Raw genomic sequence first — 14,720 nt, 5'->3', positions numbered from 1 at the left:
AGTGAACTACGATCGACTTGATCCTTTTACAAGGGTACGTACGTAGGCAGCCACTATGTGGTACAATCATGTTTGGTCCTTCGGGACATTTGTTATTTGTTTGTTCCTCTAGACATTTGTGCATTGAAGAGGAGATTTGTTATTCGGTTGATCGGCTAAGATTAGTAGAAATCTTCACTGAGGTGGAGAATTGTTGAGAACAGGTCACGCGGGATGGGTGCTTAGAATAGCAAGAGCACCGACCATGGATTTCCAGCACCACACATTTGTTTTGGTAACCTTGGTTACCAAATATGTCTTGGTTTCCTATTGCATATGGGATACCAATTTGATGCCCACGCTCATGACTTCGATCTCTATAAATACTGATCCCTTTGTGTAGTTTAGAATATGCTCAAGTTTGTAAGCTAGAAGTTCTACACTAGTTTAGCTTGTGAGATTTGTAAGCTTCATCTATGAGAGATATTTGTGAATTCTTCGAAATTTGTTTGTGAGTGATTGTACTATATTTGTTTCTCTCTCATCTCCACTTCTATTGGTTATTCGCTTTGTATTAGTAAGTATTTTTTTATTAATTGTTCTATCAATTTTATCACCACATTTAATTTTCTTTGTCCAATTGTCACTTCCCATTCGTTTCCGTAAGATGCACATTCTAATTTTTATTGAACACCAATTGGAAACCTTCTAAGACAGATTACTTGCATAACACGTAGATGCTGTGTGCAACGATTTTGTCCCGACCATTGTCACCAAATTCGGAAAAAAATGCGTTTAAAACGCGTTTAATTGACAAGGCATCTTGTTCCAGTTTAAAACCCGGATTTTTCAAAATATCGCGTTTTAAACTTAAAAACACGTTTAAAACCCGAGATTTTGAAAATCTCCCGTTTAAAACTTTATTAAAGAATAAAAATGGGTTTTAGAGTTTACCTTTTTGAAGATTGGGCGATAGATTGACTTATTGAGACAGTTCTATTCTGTTTTGGACTATTAATACTTGGAAATTTTAAAGTTATTCACTTATTTGTAGTACTTGATTATACAATTATGGTTAGTAATTAGTAATATCTTATTTAGGGGTCGTGTTTTGGTACTGAATCTAAAACTTCTAGTATTTGGATAAGTAATTGATAATTTGATACTTTCATGTATTTGAATTTTCTTTCATTTGTATTATTATTATTTCTATTTTATGTGCCTATTCTTTTTTCTACTCTTATAAAAAAATCAAACTCTTTATCTATCGTATTATTTATTATCGGTTTTTACTGTTTCTTTTACTTATTATATTTAGACGTTTTAAATCCGTTTTACCGTTTTAAACCCGTTTTTTATGTTATACATTTTTTTATGTTTTTTTTCCGAAACGTTCCGTTTAAAACACGAATTAAGTTTTTTTAAAATATGCCTTGCCTGATTTCACTTTATATATGGTCTCATAGAAATAAGAATGAAGAATGCTCTAGTTTGTATGGAAAGCCCCTAAATAGGGAAGCCCCGAAGCATACCTACCTAGATCGGTAACTTGATGTTGTCAAGGATGTCGTCATGCCCGCTGCAGTATTTTTGATGCTTCCTTCAACATGTCTATATCTTATGGAGTTGCTGGTGCATTTCGTAAAGGAGAAAATGGCAAAGTGCTGTACAAGCCGGATTCCTGAATCTACCAAAAAAAAAGCCAGATTCCTGACAGTAGAACTACCATTTTAACTTTTTCCACATTTAGACCTCCGCAGACATGCTTTAAAGGTAACATAGTAACATCAACAATTACAAATTCATAGATAATACAACTTATTAATTGACTAGTCAAACAGGTTCGCCACATCAAGGGAAACTAAATAAGAGTCTTCTTTGAAATTCGTCATGTCAATCTTTTCAAAACTATATGCACCCCTTCACTTGAGCACATTAACAATTGATTCTTTACCACGAAAAAATTAACAATTGATTTAGTAGGGAGGGGGCCAAACAAAGCAACAACACTTGGTCTTGAGTTCTAACAAAAATGACCTCAAAAATACGAAGTAATAAATGCTAATTGTGTTCCACTGAAGAATCACATAACACTAATAACTAGAAGGGTTAACTAGTATTACCCCCCACTAGATGAGCCAATTAGGATTTCTCCCCTCTTAGATGGGAAATTAGGGTCTCCCCCCTAAACACACGGTCAACTTGGTTTGACTATTAACTTTCAAGTCAAACAATTGAAAATTACACAAATACCCTTATTATTTTCAAAAAGAAAATATTCAATTTTAATTAAGTGGGGGCATTTCTGTCATTTTCAGTTGTTTGACTTGAAAGTTAACAGTCAAACCAAGTTGACCGTGTGTTTAGGGGGGAGACCCTAATTTCCCATCTAGTGGGAGGGAAATCCTAATTGACTCATCTAATGGGGGATAACACTAGTTCACCCTAACTAGAAAACCCCGACCAATACCTAGAATGCTAAATAGTTAACAATTACATCCTATTCTTCACATCCATTGGTCCACAAATAGGATGACATGAACTATTAACAAGTTTTACCACATGTGCGCACACGAAAAATGGTCATAGAAGCAACATCATCCACATAAAATATCAATTACCACATGAGTTATAGATAACTGCACGAAATAGCAGATGTTCTTTTGTACATTATAAGTACTTGCTTAACATTAAAAAATACAGCATGATGTTCAGGAAGCAAATAGCAACTTTACCAAAAATAAAAAAAGGTGTTTGTTACTGCCGGACCCATATTATGTTGGGCAGACCCCAAAAACTAAAACACTTATTACAAATGTGCCATTGGTCCCAAAAGTTATTTTGTGTTGGGCACCTCCCAAACCAAAGTGAATTTGACTTGTTGCAACCTTTTCAGCCCTTCTCTTCTATTCTCTTCTCTTCCACCATCAAAAACCATAAACCCTTAAACCCTAACAATAACACTAAACACTAATGGAAGAGCCCAACCCCATTTTAGAACATGAAGATGACGAAGAAAATGTAATGTATCATGACCCCATTCAAGAAGAAAATGTAGAACAAGTTCAAAGTGAAGAAAATAGAGGAATGGATGATGATGCATTTAATAAGAATAAGGTAAATCTAAGAGGCCCAAAGTATATATGAGACAAACTTTTCATCAGTCACAAAAGTCTCTTCATTGGTTCCTGTCTTAAGGTGTGTCTTCCTTTTTCTCTCAACGGCCGTCTTGATGCTTTGCTATATTCACTATCCTTACAAAGTGTTCCCAAATAAAATATTTGTAAGGAATGAAATTTTTTGCAAAAGGCTATCGATGGGGGCATTGGAGCCATCAACCACATTTCCCAACACCAAAAATCAACAAGGTCAATGGGTAGTGACGAAATGGAATAATCTAAAGGCAGGTTTCCTTGTGGGCGATGGGTGCTATACTACTATAATATGTCGTGAATCTAAGGCACCTCTTGGTATATGGTTATAGGCCACGAAAAGGTCAAAATCTTTCAGTATGTCAAACACACGTCATGATAAAGAGCTTAGAAAGAGATGCAAGGAAGGTCTTTCCAGTGAGGATGTAAAAATGCACCAAAGATAATTAGAAGAAAACAAAAAATGTCAACATTACTAGATGCAGTGTTAGAGGTGGAAATGGATATGGAGGATGAAGGGGTTAAAAAATTTATATTTAGATAAATTTGGTGAGGAAGGAAATGAAGAGCACACCTAAGTTAGTAGTAACCTGGTGAGGAAGATAAGTGTCACTAAAATAGTCTAATTAGCCCCCTACATATAATAAATGCTAGTAGACACGCTAATGTAAGCTTGTTGTTTGTTTTAAATTATGCAAATGTATTCGCGGTTACTCCTCCATCATATTGGGTGTGTTGTGCTTCGAGACAGGAGTCGTTAAGTAACAAGCACCTATCCTATTCATTATAGCTCAAGCATAGAGGTAGGCACCTGATATTCAATTTTCCTACTTTTGTTGTACTCGTAGGTTTTCTCGAATCTCGACCTACTTTTGTTGTAACAACCACCTATCCTATTCGTTTTAAATCATATAAGGTTTTTTTTTTTACTGGAATTATTCACTTTATGGATTGAAAAAAAAAAAAAAAAAAAACAAACAAACAAACAAACAAACAAACAAACAAACAAACAAACAAACAAACAAACAAAAGGTTCAACCTAAGGCGAGTCATCCACCATAACCATCTTATGGAAACTTATTTGTTTCCAAATAGGAGCCATAAGTTTTTGTTAAGGGAAGGGTGTCAATCCCTTCCAAAAACATAAAAGTATGCAATGATCTCCGTACCAAACAGACCATGTTGAACAACTCAGCCATTGTACTCAATTATCAGCTCCAGTTCACTTTCTATAATGTGTCTAAAATTACCCTGAAAGTAGCGAGTGAACGAGGTTAGGAGATATTTAACAGTTCAAGAAGTAAGATATTGGTGGATTGTGAACAAGGAAGGTAATACGGCAATACACAGCATTCCCTCCTAGTTTCTGGTCTTGTGAATGAAATATGTTCAGGTTGAGGTAGCTGAAAATTGAAAAGCATGTATTCAATTCTGTTATATGAGCATTCTAGGGGTGGCCAAATTCATTGCAGCACTGATCATAGTCGGGATTTTTTATTCAGATCAAGCTCCTGATGAATATTATTTCAAGCAGTGCTAAATGTGATAAAATAGAGTCATAGATGTAGTGATGTACCAATATCATACTTCTTCCTGTCAATGTCAACACCAATGATACGTGAAGCACCAGCTGCTTTTGCACCTTCTGCAACCTATTGGATTACAAACAAACAAAGAAATAAAGAATAAATAACACTAACTATAGCCTGTGTAGTATTAGAAGGTAATATGAAACAATGTTTTGACTTACTGCAAGACCAACGGTGCCAAGACCAAATACAACCACAATGGAATCTGCTTCAACCTTTGCTATGTTCCATACAGCCCCAAGACCTAAAAATAAAAACGCCAAATTTGAATATTGATTTTGATTCCATGAATAGGAAGAGAAAGACATGTGATACAGAGCAATCGAGTTCGAGACATTAACATTGAATCTGAGGGGCATAAAACAAAATAAAGCAAAATAAAATTTATTACTCGGTATTCTCAGAAAACACTGAAGTTTCACACTTGGCAACATTTTAAGAAAGTGTGTCAGGGTAGAAAGTCTCGCCAATGGGAACACCATAACCAAGTTCTTGGCTAGCACTCCAAGTGCTCACGCATAGTTATTCAGAAAATGCATTTCGACATTCATCTATCATTTCTTCTCTTCTTTTAGCTTTAAACTATGAAATAACTTAAAAGTTGCCCTACCCAAATACTTTCAGTTTACCCCTAACGCCTTCGGATAGAAAATTTCATATTTTCCAATAACGTGTAGCATTAACATGTTTACCAACATATACATATGTAATTGTTTGTTTTGGCTATGCATAATACTGAAGTATGGTCCCAACAGACTAGTTTTTATGTATGCCAAACGACAATATACAAGAATTATATTGGAGGTAAAAAGAAGACTATCTATATATCCAAAGTAAACAAATTAGAACTGATGTAAGGCTCACTAGTAGGAACACCACATCCAAGTAAGCATACTTTATCTAGCGGTGATTTGCGGGGAAAGTTTTGCTAACACTTACATCATGTACAACAACCGTGTATTGACTAAATGTCGATGTTCCCATGAAATGATAGATAGGGTTCCCTTTCTTGAGAAACGACTCTTGCGATCGGTCATCATAACACCAAAGCACTAGTGGCTACACGGACTTTCCCACAAAGATTTGTCTTTCGGACTTGCAAAACTTACATTCCCTCGTGACTCGGCTTGATAACAAGGTATAACATGGTCACCGGCTTTAACTTTAGTTAGTCCTTCACCAACACTCTCAACAATCCTGTGCAAGTAAATATACCACAAATCATCCTCGGCATTCAAATAGCAGAAATGAACTATTAGTCAACATAGCAAATAATACTTGCCCTGTAGCCTCGTGACCAAGAATACACGGAAAGAGACCCTCAGGATCCTGCAAAACAAATGAAACTAAATCAATATGCAAAGTACAAAATATATACATTAAGAGCTATATGATTGAAAACTGGTGATACTGTATCGAGTGAATCAGATTTTGTTCTATGAAGTATATGCTTGTCAATTCCTCCTATCATGAAAGTTTCCACATAGATCTATGCTTCTTAGGTATTCTATTATATTTATGTTTTGCCTATTATGTTCTCCTTTAGGAATAAGAGTGCATTTGAAAAATGGGGAGTAGTTGGGACTCCCACAATGCCATACTATAAGAAAAAAATCAATTAATATAACATGGGCATGTGCAACGTAAACCAATAACTGCCCCATTTAGAAGTGTACAGAATGATAATGTATGCAATGACCTCTTGACAGCATAGACAATGTTGAACAATTCACCCATTGCACCCACTTATTAACACCAGTTCGCATTCAATAGTTAAACTACTCTAAAAGTAGTCAAAGAGGAACTCAACACAGCCCCTCGCTCTGCTACAGCCAAGTTGTTTCTTACTGGAGTTGTTCCCTCGACGGGGCCCCAATGTGAATCGAAAATCATCTCCGGATGACTTAATAATCCCTCTTAACTCGTTTATTCATTACAATCATTTCTTCAGTTTCTTACAAAGTATTTCACTATTCTAAAAAATAAAGAATGTTATCAACAAACAACAAATTAAATCTCCTAAATCATCCACTTCCTCACTATTCTATCAATCTCCCTACTATCGCATCTATATTCCATCTAATTAAATGCTAAAACTTGTAAGTTAAAATATGATAATGTTACCATGCCATTAACAAACAAATAACCAAATCTCTAAAAGCCCATCAAATAAAATAGTCCTACTTTTACAAGTTTGAGGAACAAGGAAAAAAATTTATACCTTGCCACTCCAGGTATAAACATCAGTATGACAAAGAGCAGTAAAGAGTATCTTGATTCGTACTTCTCCAGCTTGTGGTGGTGCCACCTGTACATCTTCTTTCACTAACGGCTTGTTTGCTTCCCAAGCCACCGCAGCTTTTCAAATAAACACGAAATCAAAACCATAAATAAAAAAATAAAGATACTCAAAGTAAGATTATGATGAAAAAGGAGATGTGCATGTTTTACCTTTGCAAGTAATGACTTGACCTTCGAAAGCCATGAATGGAGAATGATCAATTGTGAGGAAATGAGGATGGGGCTGAAATATGTTGGGCTTTATTACTAGCTGCAATCTAAAGAGCGACTGAGTTTGTCACATTCCACAACTCTAAATCTTTCCCACATAACTTTCACAAAATTTGCCGTCTTCTTCTTTGTGTTTTCTATGTCTGTGTTTTGGAGTGGGTTAGAGAGACGAGAGTGAGAGATTAGTCCATGAACATACAGGAGAGATTGGGAGAGGTTGGAGGCGAAGATAGGGGAAAATGAGAAAAGAGGGGGGGGGCGGTCAGACACAAAGTAAGGGCTATTTGGGGGTACGGACAGACATAGGGGAGAGTGACACGTGTGAAGTGGTTTTTCGTGAAAGTTTTGATGAATAGCGACCTCAAGAGTTCGCTACGCTCACGGATTAAAACAATATCTGGAATTGGTTTCCTTCATATGTAAGAAACCAAAAGTTTCCCAGTAAATGGAAAGAAGTCGACTGTCCACAAGAGCGAATACTTGGACTTTCACATTGAATTTTGGGATGATTCAGACAATAAAACATAGGGTCCATAATCGTAAGCCCGCCAAGTGCTCGCTCAGCATGATCAACAGGGCTAGCCATCTTGAGGTTACCCGGTACAGATTGAATATTCCCCACTTGAGTTGTTCGGCCCAAGGTGGGTTCTACAATAAACACTATGTATGTATAGATCCAAGCTATGAGCGTCAGGTACTCACCAAGTAATGCTAATGCATGTGCCCCTAAATACGAGTAATTGACTACCAATAAAGCAAAAGTGTAACTGCAATGCACCAAAAATTTGTTAGGGCACAAACACCAATATATAGATGACAATGCTCACAAAAAAAAATATATGACAATGCATACACATCAATATGGCATTTCCCAATCTTAATTTCATCATCTAATACGTGCATCTCAAGATGTTGAAAAGATTGGAAGCCAGAAGAAGCAATGTTACTAATATTCATAAGTACAATCATGTTATATCCAAAATAACATTGAACTCCAAGAGATATGACAACTAAAACACGTTAGTTATATGTTTTTCCTCGATTCATCAGTGAAGAAATTACACAAAAAGTTAAACAAAGCAAAAAGATAAACGATCCAATGGACTTAACAGAACTTCAGCTCCATGGCTTCATCAGTTTGGCATTATATGTGAACAACAGCACATCAGCTTCTATTCAAATTAGCAGGATTGCTCTCCCTCTTCTGTATTGACCTTTGACTTTTTAATTCACGTCTGTTGCAAGATAAGAGATAAATATTCATGTTTATGTCCGCAATGCTTAAAGAGACGAGAAAGATTTCTATTCCATAATGCATTAGGTCTACAGTTCATATCTTGGAATTGTTATGAGGCAACCCATACCCCTACACTGCCCGTTACCTCAAAATTAATATGTTAGAAGGCAATATAATAGAGAAGATGTTGGGATTCTTAAACAACTAAAGGCTTGCATATAAACCGCCCACAAAAACAGGGTGGGAGGCCCAAGACCGACAAGCAATCTCAACACAAGGTTGGATCTATTTCATAAAGGAATTGTTACCAGTTTAAGATTAAATTAAAGTTCAGAAGTTTCAAAGAAGGACAACTAGTAAAGAGCGGGATATGGTTCTTTGTAGCAAAATCCTAAAATCTGTGTACTTTATGCAACCCCTTTTTAAAAACACAAAATTATAAACCAAGGTGAGCGAAGGGACTTGACCAAATGATACAATTATCGATCTGATGCTTTCCAAAACAGTTCAATCATTAGATAAATACAGAGCGAGAACACTTTAACTGTTGTCGGTTTGATATTTTGATATATATTTATAAGCCCGGACAATGTGAAGATGAACCACATCGTTTTTAACAAGATACAAACATATGGTGAGTGTCGAAAAGATTATGAACTCAAAAACATATAGTTTTCTGGAAAAAGGTCAAAAAGAGAAGATATGTTCAATCCGAACTCCAGACTACCTTAATTTAGTTTTGTTCCAGAAGTTTGCAAGGAAATCTTCAAACTTTTTACAAAAGGTTCATGCACACTTAACTTTTACAAAGAAACAGATACCCCCCTCATGGTAGTCTTAGCAACTCATTTCTATAAAACTATAGAAGTAGAAACAGTATAAGCTTCTCTGTTTGGACTTAGTATAAGTCATATGCAACAAATGAGAGCAATTAAAATATGTAACAGATAGATAAAGATAGTTCTTAATTCTCGAAATGCAAAATTTGTTCAACGGGATCATTATTGAGCGATGAAGACAATACAATGACTGAAACAACTAAACAAATTATTAAAAAGATATTCTTTAAAGTGCAGGCAAGTACCTGAAATGGATCAACTGAATAACTATCGCTGAATATTAAGCATGGCCTTCGCCTCACTCTGCTCTACCATGAGAGTGTCACTAGTGTATTTGCTCAACAACTCCAGCTCCTACTTCTTCTTCGCCAAAACCATCTTCTCAATCTCCCTTTCATCAGGAAGTGGTACATGTACACCAAACTCTTGCTCTTTTTGGTTCTCTTCCTCTTTCGCCTTCCTCTCCTCCTCCACAACATCTTCCTCTTCTTCAAACAATATATTGGCAGCATTAGCAACTTCCCCACTCTTAACCGCTCTCTTAGCCTCTAGCTTGATATTTTCCATCATCTGCCATTCCTTCACAGCCGCAGCAGGTCCTTCAAGTTTCTCAATAATCCCATCCTCGTCATCATGATACCCATAATAACTTGCGTCAATCCTTTTGAAAATATCATACCCAGGACCTCTACCACTAGGATTGGGAACATCAACAATATTCCCATCCAAATCAGTCATCTTCACAGATGCCTAGTATAATTCTGACCACCCAAGTCAATAATCCGACGCTCCCAATGCCCTTTCTCTCTAATAAGCTTATTAATCTCGTCATTAAGGTCGCAAAGTCGATGCTCACCCAACCCCTCGTTTTGAATGTCCAATTTCACTCATTATCTGCTGCCTCCATTTATCAGCATCATAAAGATCACGGTATTCGGAAGCGAGAAAAGGGCGGCGTTCTTTAGGTTTCTTATTCTCTTCGTTCTTTGCTGTTATGTATCTATTTAACATAGATTGTGCTTTCTCTTCGTTTCGTGCCATCTTTGATTAGTTTCTAAACAACGTCTCCAAAATATATGAGGGCTTCTTCAGTGCGCGAGCTATATTTCTACCCACATTTTGGGCCACTCATTTAACAACTTACAGCCGGTTGTTCACTCCGGATTATTAGCGGAAAAAAAAAAGAAATTAGATATACTCCCACGTCCCACTTCAGAAAATCATACGAGAAGCGCATCTAGAGAATAAGAAAGTTATAGTGGGAATTTTCTCTTCTTTAGATGGTAAAGTAATGCAGAAATTTCTTCTTCCTGTTCTTCTTTAGATGGTAGAACCATTGGATAGTTGGAAGAACTCGATCTTGCTGAACTTGATCTTGGTTTTTGAATATATGGAGCATGATCTTGCTGGACTGCGTTCAAATTTACTGAGGCACATGTATTTTTTTGCTCCATTGAGTGTTAACATTTTGTTTTCGTTTTCGGTCTACTTGATTTACTTATTTGATTTGACTTCTGTAGTATATTAAAATGCAAAGGCCATTTACCAGTTTTCAGTGGCGAGGCAATTATTTATCAGTAGAAAGGCAAACACACTTTATTTCGAATTTGGAATATGTTATCCATAAATTTCATAAGTATATGATGATAGGAATAGTCATTAACACATTTTTAATTCATTTCGTACACTCACCTACCACACTGAGTCTAGTTCGACATAGATATTTTTACCTCTGGGACGTAACAATTATCTGAAACTAGATGGACAAGAAAAAGAGTGGGGAGCAAGACAAGTGACCTAGTGGTTGGATTTTTGTTGGGTGGAGGGGATCTCTATTTAGTGGGGGTGCAATATCCATTTGCGGATACTTAGATTTTTGGCAAGAAATGACTTCCTTCAGTCGAACGAAAAAGGTGATCACCAATGTGGGAATTTCATGCTGGTCACCCAGAGGTAGTTGGTCCATTTCCAAGCCTTCTGAAGTGAAGATTCCAAGCCTTTTAACAGTTTTTGCAGTGGTTATTGTGACTCCAAAACTAGATTTCTGCACCACCATTTTAGGGCTAAGAACAGTATTATGGGGAGTTTATGTCTTCCATGAATTGCTGATAATGTTCTTTGTTAGCTGGTTGGGACATTTACGACTTTAATAGGTTCCATGATTTGGATTGTGCCATTGTCTGGTCTTTTAGAAGAAGGTGTTGATATTTTTCGTATTCTTGGTTTGCTTAGTTAGTTTGACTTTCTTGGTGGTGGTGTGACTTCTTTATGCCTGGTTAGAGTTGTTTGTTTGGGGTTCTCACAAGTAGCCCTCTAGGTCTTTGTTCCTATGTTGGTTTCAACGAGAAAAAAGGGTACTTCTCTAGGTGAGAACTATAGGGAGTTTATGTATTTAGTAATATTGTAATAACCTCTAAGGGCAATTATGTAATTCAGGTATTTAGATTTATATAAAAGGGAATTATCTCATTAGAGATTTCCCCAAGATTCTCACTATTCTACTTGGTATCGGAGCAGAAAAAAAAAAAAAAAAAAAAAAAAAAAAAAAAAAAAAAAAACAACTTGCTTCTACCACCATCTCTTACCACCGCCAAAGAATCAAACCATCAACATCTTCCCCCTTTGGGGGTTCTTTCTTTCTACAATGATCAATGTTTGGAACTACATAAAGGTTATGCCTTTATGAGATCAAGTAGCTAATTTCTTTAAAGGTACCACCTTTACACTTTGACTCTGATAATTTATTTGAAATGGATACATTGGGGGAGAGTTATGTTTCAGTACAAGGTCATCAAGCTACTACCACACTTCAGTCTATAACCTCAGAGAGGCTGAATGGGATCAACTTTAAGACATGGTCTAGATCTGTTGTCCATTATCTAACTAGTAAGGGTGCAGAAGGATTAGTCGATGGGACTTACGCTTGCCCTGCTGTTACAGATGAGAAGAAATACACTCAATGGAAGAAGCATAATAGTATGGTTATTAGCTGGTTGTTTAACTCCATGGATACACCAATTGTTCAGATGTTTCTATATTATGATTTTGTTTATGACCTATGGTCCTCTTTGAAAGAGACATACTCCAGTAAGAGTAATGGCTCTCGTGTGTTTCAGCTCTATCAACAAACCAAGTCCTGGAGAGGACTTAAGATATCTCAAGATCCGATCTACTGCATCCATATGAGTAGATCGTGGGGCATGCATGAATTGGCTAACTACACTGACGGCAAAAGTAATATATGGTCGAGTGTTAGTCAAATATATAAGACGACCCACTAAACGTTGGTAATGGCCTGGATCAGGAAGAATATCACCAATATCAGCATGGATGCGATGATTTGGATCCATAGGAGTGCGAGAGGGTCGACATCCCATCATACCAGTATCAAACAACAAGTCTAGTGTGTACTTCCTTTGAGAGAGGGAAATACCATGTCGTGAGCGAGCTACCTCAATGCCAAGAAAGTACCGAAGAGGACCCAAGTCTTTAATATCAAAAAAATTGCCCAAATCTGTTTTCATCTTTGCTATGTGTATGGTGTCATCACCAGTGATGATAATATCATCTACATAGACCAAGACTATTGTATGGAGATTAGCTATACTTCAATGAATAAAGCATGTATGATCCGACTCACATTGGATAAATCCCATGGATAAGATAACCGTGCTAAAACGATGAAACCATGCTCTTGGAGACTGTTTCAAGCCATATATGGATTTGAGAAGGCGACACACCTTTCCAGAATACTCCCCCTGAAGGGCAAAACCCAGAGGTTGAGACATGTAAATATCCTCGGTCAAGTCACCGTGAAGGAACACATTCTTTACATCTAACTGGTGAAGAAACCAGTGATGTTGTGCAGCGAGGGAAATAAGGAGCCGTACGGAAGAAAGCTTTGCAACAGGAGCAAATGTGTCACCAAAATCTTTTCCAGGTGTTTGAGTGAAGCCCTTCGCTACTAGTCGCGCTTTGTATCGCTCTACAGAACCATCCTCTTTGTATTTCACTGTGAAAAACCGGCCATTTACACCCAACAACCCGTTTACCAATTGGAAGTAAGGCCATCTCCCATGTGTGATTCTGCTCAAGTGCTTGCATCTCAGTAAACATAGCAGCTCTCCAAGACGGGTGCTCCAATGCCTCAGAAATATGACGTGGAATCCTAATAGAATCAGTGGCAGCAAGATAGGCACAATAGGAAGGAGAAATACCACTGTAAGAGACAAACTGAGCAAGAGGGTGTTTAGTTACACATGCCTGCTTCCTTTTGTGTTTAGCAATTGGAATCTCTAAATCATCAATAATGAGAGGAGTAGGAAGAGCAGAATTTGGATGTACTAAATCAGGATGGAGAGTAGTACCTGAGGGCGAGGAAGATTGTGGCGGGGGATAATATCTGTTGGGCTGCCGTGTGTACACCTTGCCGTATAGTTGTCTCGTAGAGCCGTGACTATGTAGGTGTGCAATAGACTCAGAAAAAACAGGAACAGGTAGTACAGGTGGAATAAGAAGAGGTTGTTCCAGCTCATTAGAGGGAGAAGTATAATAAGGAATATTCTCAAAAAACGTCACATCTCTAGAGTGAATGATACGACGTGAGACAGGTTCATAACAACGATAACCCTTAGATTGAGTAGAGTAACCAAGAAAAAGGCACTTAATAGCCTTGTCATCTAACTTCGTCCTCTTTGGAGTACGATCTTGTACAAAACAAATGCAACCAAAGACTCGAGGCTCGATAGAAAAAAGAGGAAGACCAAGTCTGACTAAATGCAAAGGAACCTGGCCATTAAGAATCCTACTGGGAGTACGATTAATTAAAAAAGTGGATGTGAGAACAGCCATACTCCAAAAACGTTTAGGGACATGCATACCACGAAGGAGACATCTAACAACATTCATAAGGTGGCGATTTTTCTGCTCAGCCACTCCATTTTGTTCTGGACTATAAGGACATGTAAGTTGTTGAATGACTCCCTTTTTTAAAAGATGTTGTTTAAAATCATCAAATATATACTCTTTAGCATTATCCGAACGCACAGACCTCACAGTAACACCAAATTGGGTTTAAATCATTTGCATAAAGTTTAGAAAAGTAGGAAGAACCTCAATTCGAGATTTCAACAAATAAAGCCATGTAAAACGAGAGTGGTCATCAATAAAAGTGATATAGTAGCGATATCCTTCAAAAGAAGTGACAGGGGAAGGTCCCCACACATCAGTATGTATCAAGTCAAAAAGGCAAGCAGATCGATGCATGTGCTAGATATAAGATACACGAGTATGTTTGGATAACTCACAAACAACACATTGAAATTTGTTAGATTGACATGAGTTTCTCAAAACAGGTAGTAAAGAACATAGATGCTGAAAGTTGGCATGACCCAAACGAGCGTGCCATAAATGT

The 14,720-nt window shown here is 37.1% G+C and overlaps 2 pseudogenes across 2 annotated transcripts; both read right to left on the bottom strand.

Moving 5' to 3' along the window:
• Positions 1-4,147: 4,147 nt before the first annotated feature.
• Positions 4,148-7,914, bottom strand: LOC147525554 (alcohol dehydrogenase class-3-like; annotated as a pseudogene). Its single transcript, XR_015221970.1, has 6 exons — positions 7,172-7,914; positions 6,942-7,078; positions 6,003-6,049; positions 5,585-5,917; positions 4,882-4,964; positions 4,148-4,783 (listed from the first exon to the last, which is right to left on the bottom strand). The product of XR_015221970.1 is annotated as an alcohol dehydrogenase class-3-like (transcript).
• A 238-nt stretch (positions 7,915-8,152) lies between these two features.
• Positions 8,153-10,748, bottom strand: LOC147525553 (uncharacterized; annotated as a pseudogene). The gene is made up of 2 exons (XR_015198256.1): positions 9,553-10,748; positions 8,153-8,466 (listed from the first exon to the last, which is right to left on the bottom strand). The product of XR_015198256.1 is annotated as an uncharacterized LOC147525553 (transcript).
• Positions 10,749-14,720: the final 3,972 nt, after the last annotated feature.

Source organism: Coptis chinensis, chromosome 1 (genome assembly GCF_015680905.1).
Source record: "Coptis chinensis isolate HL-2020 chromosome 1, ASM1568090v1, whole genome shotgun sequence".
Lineage (NCBI taxonomy): Eukaryota > Viridiplantae > Streptophyta > Magnoliopsida > Ranunculales > Ranunculaceae > Coptis > Coptis chinensis.
The sequence above is the reverse complement of the archived record's forward strand: the minus strand, read 5'-3'. Positions and strand labels throughout refer to the sequence as shown.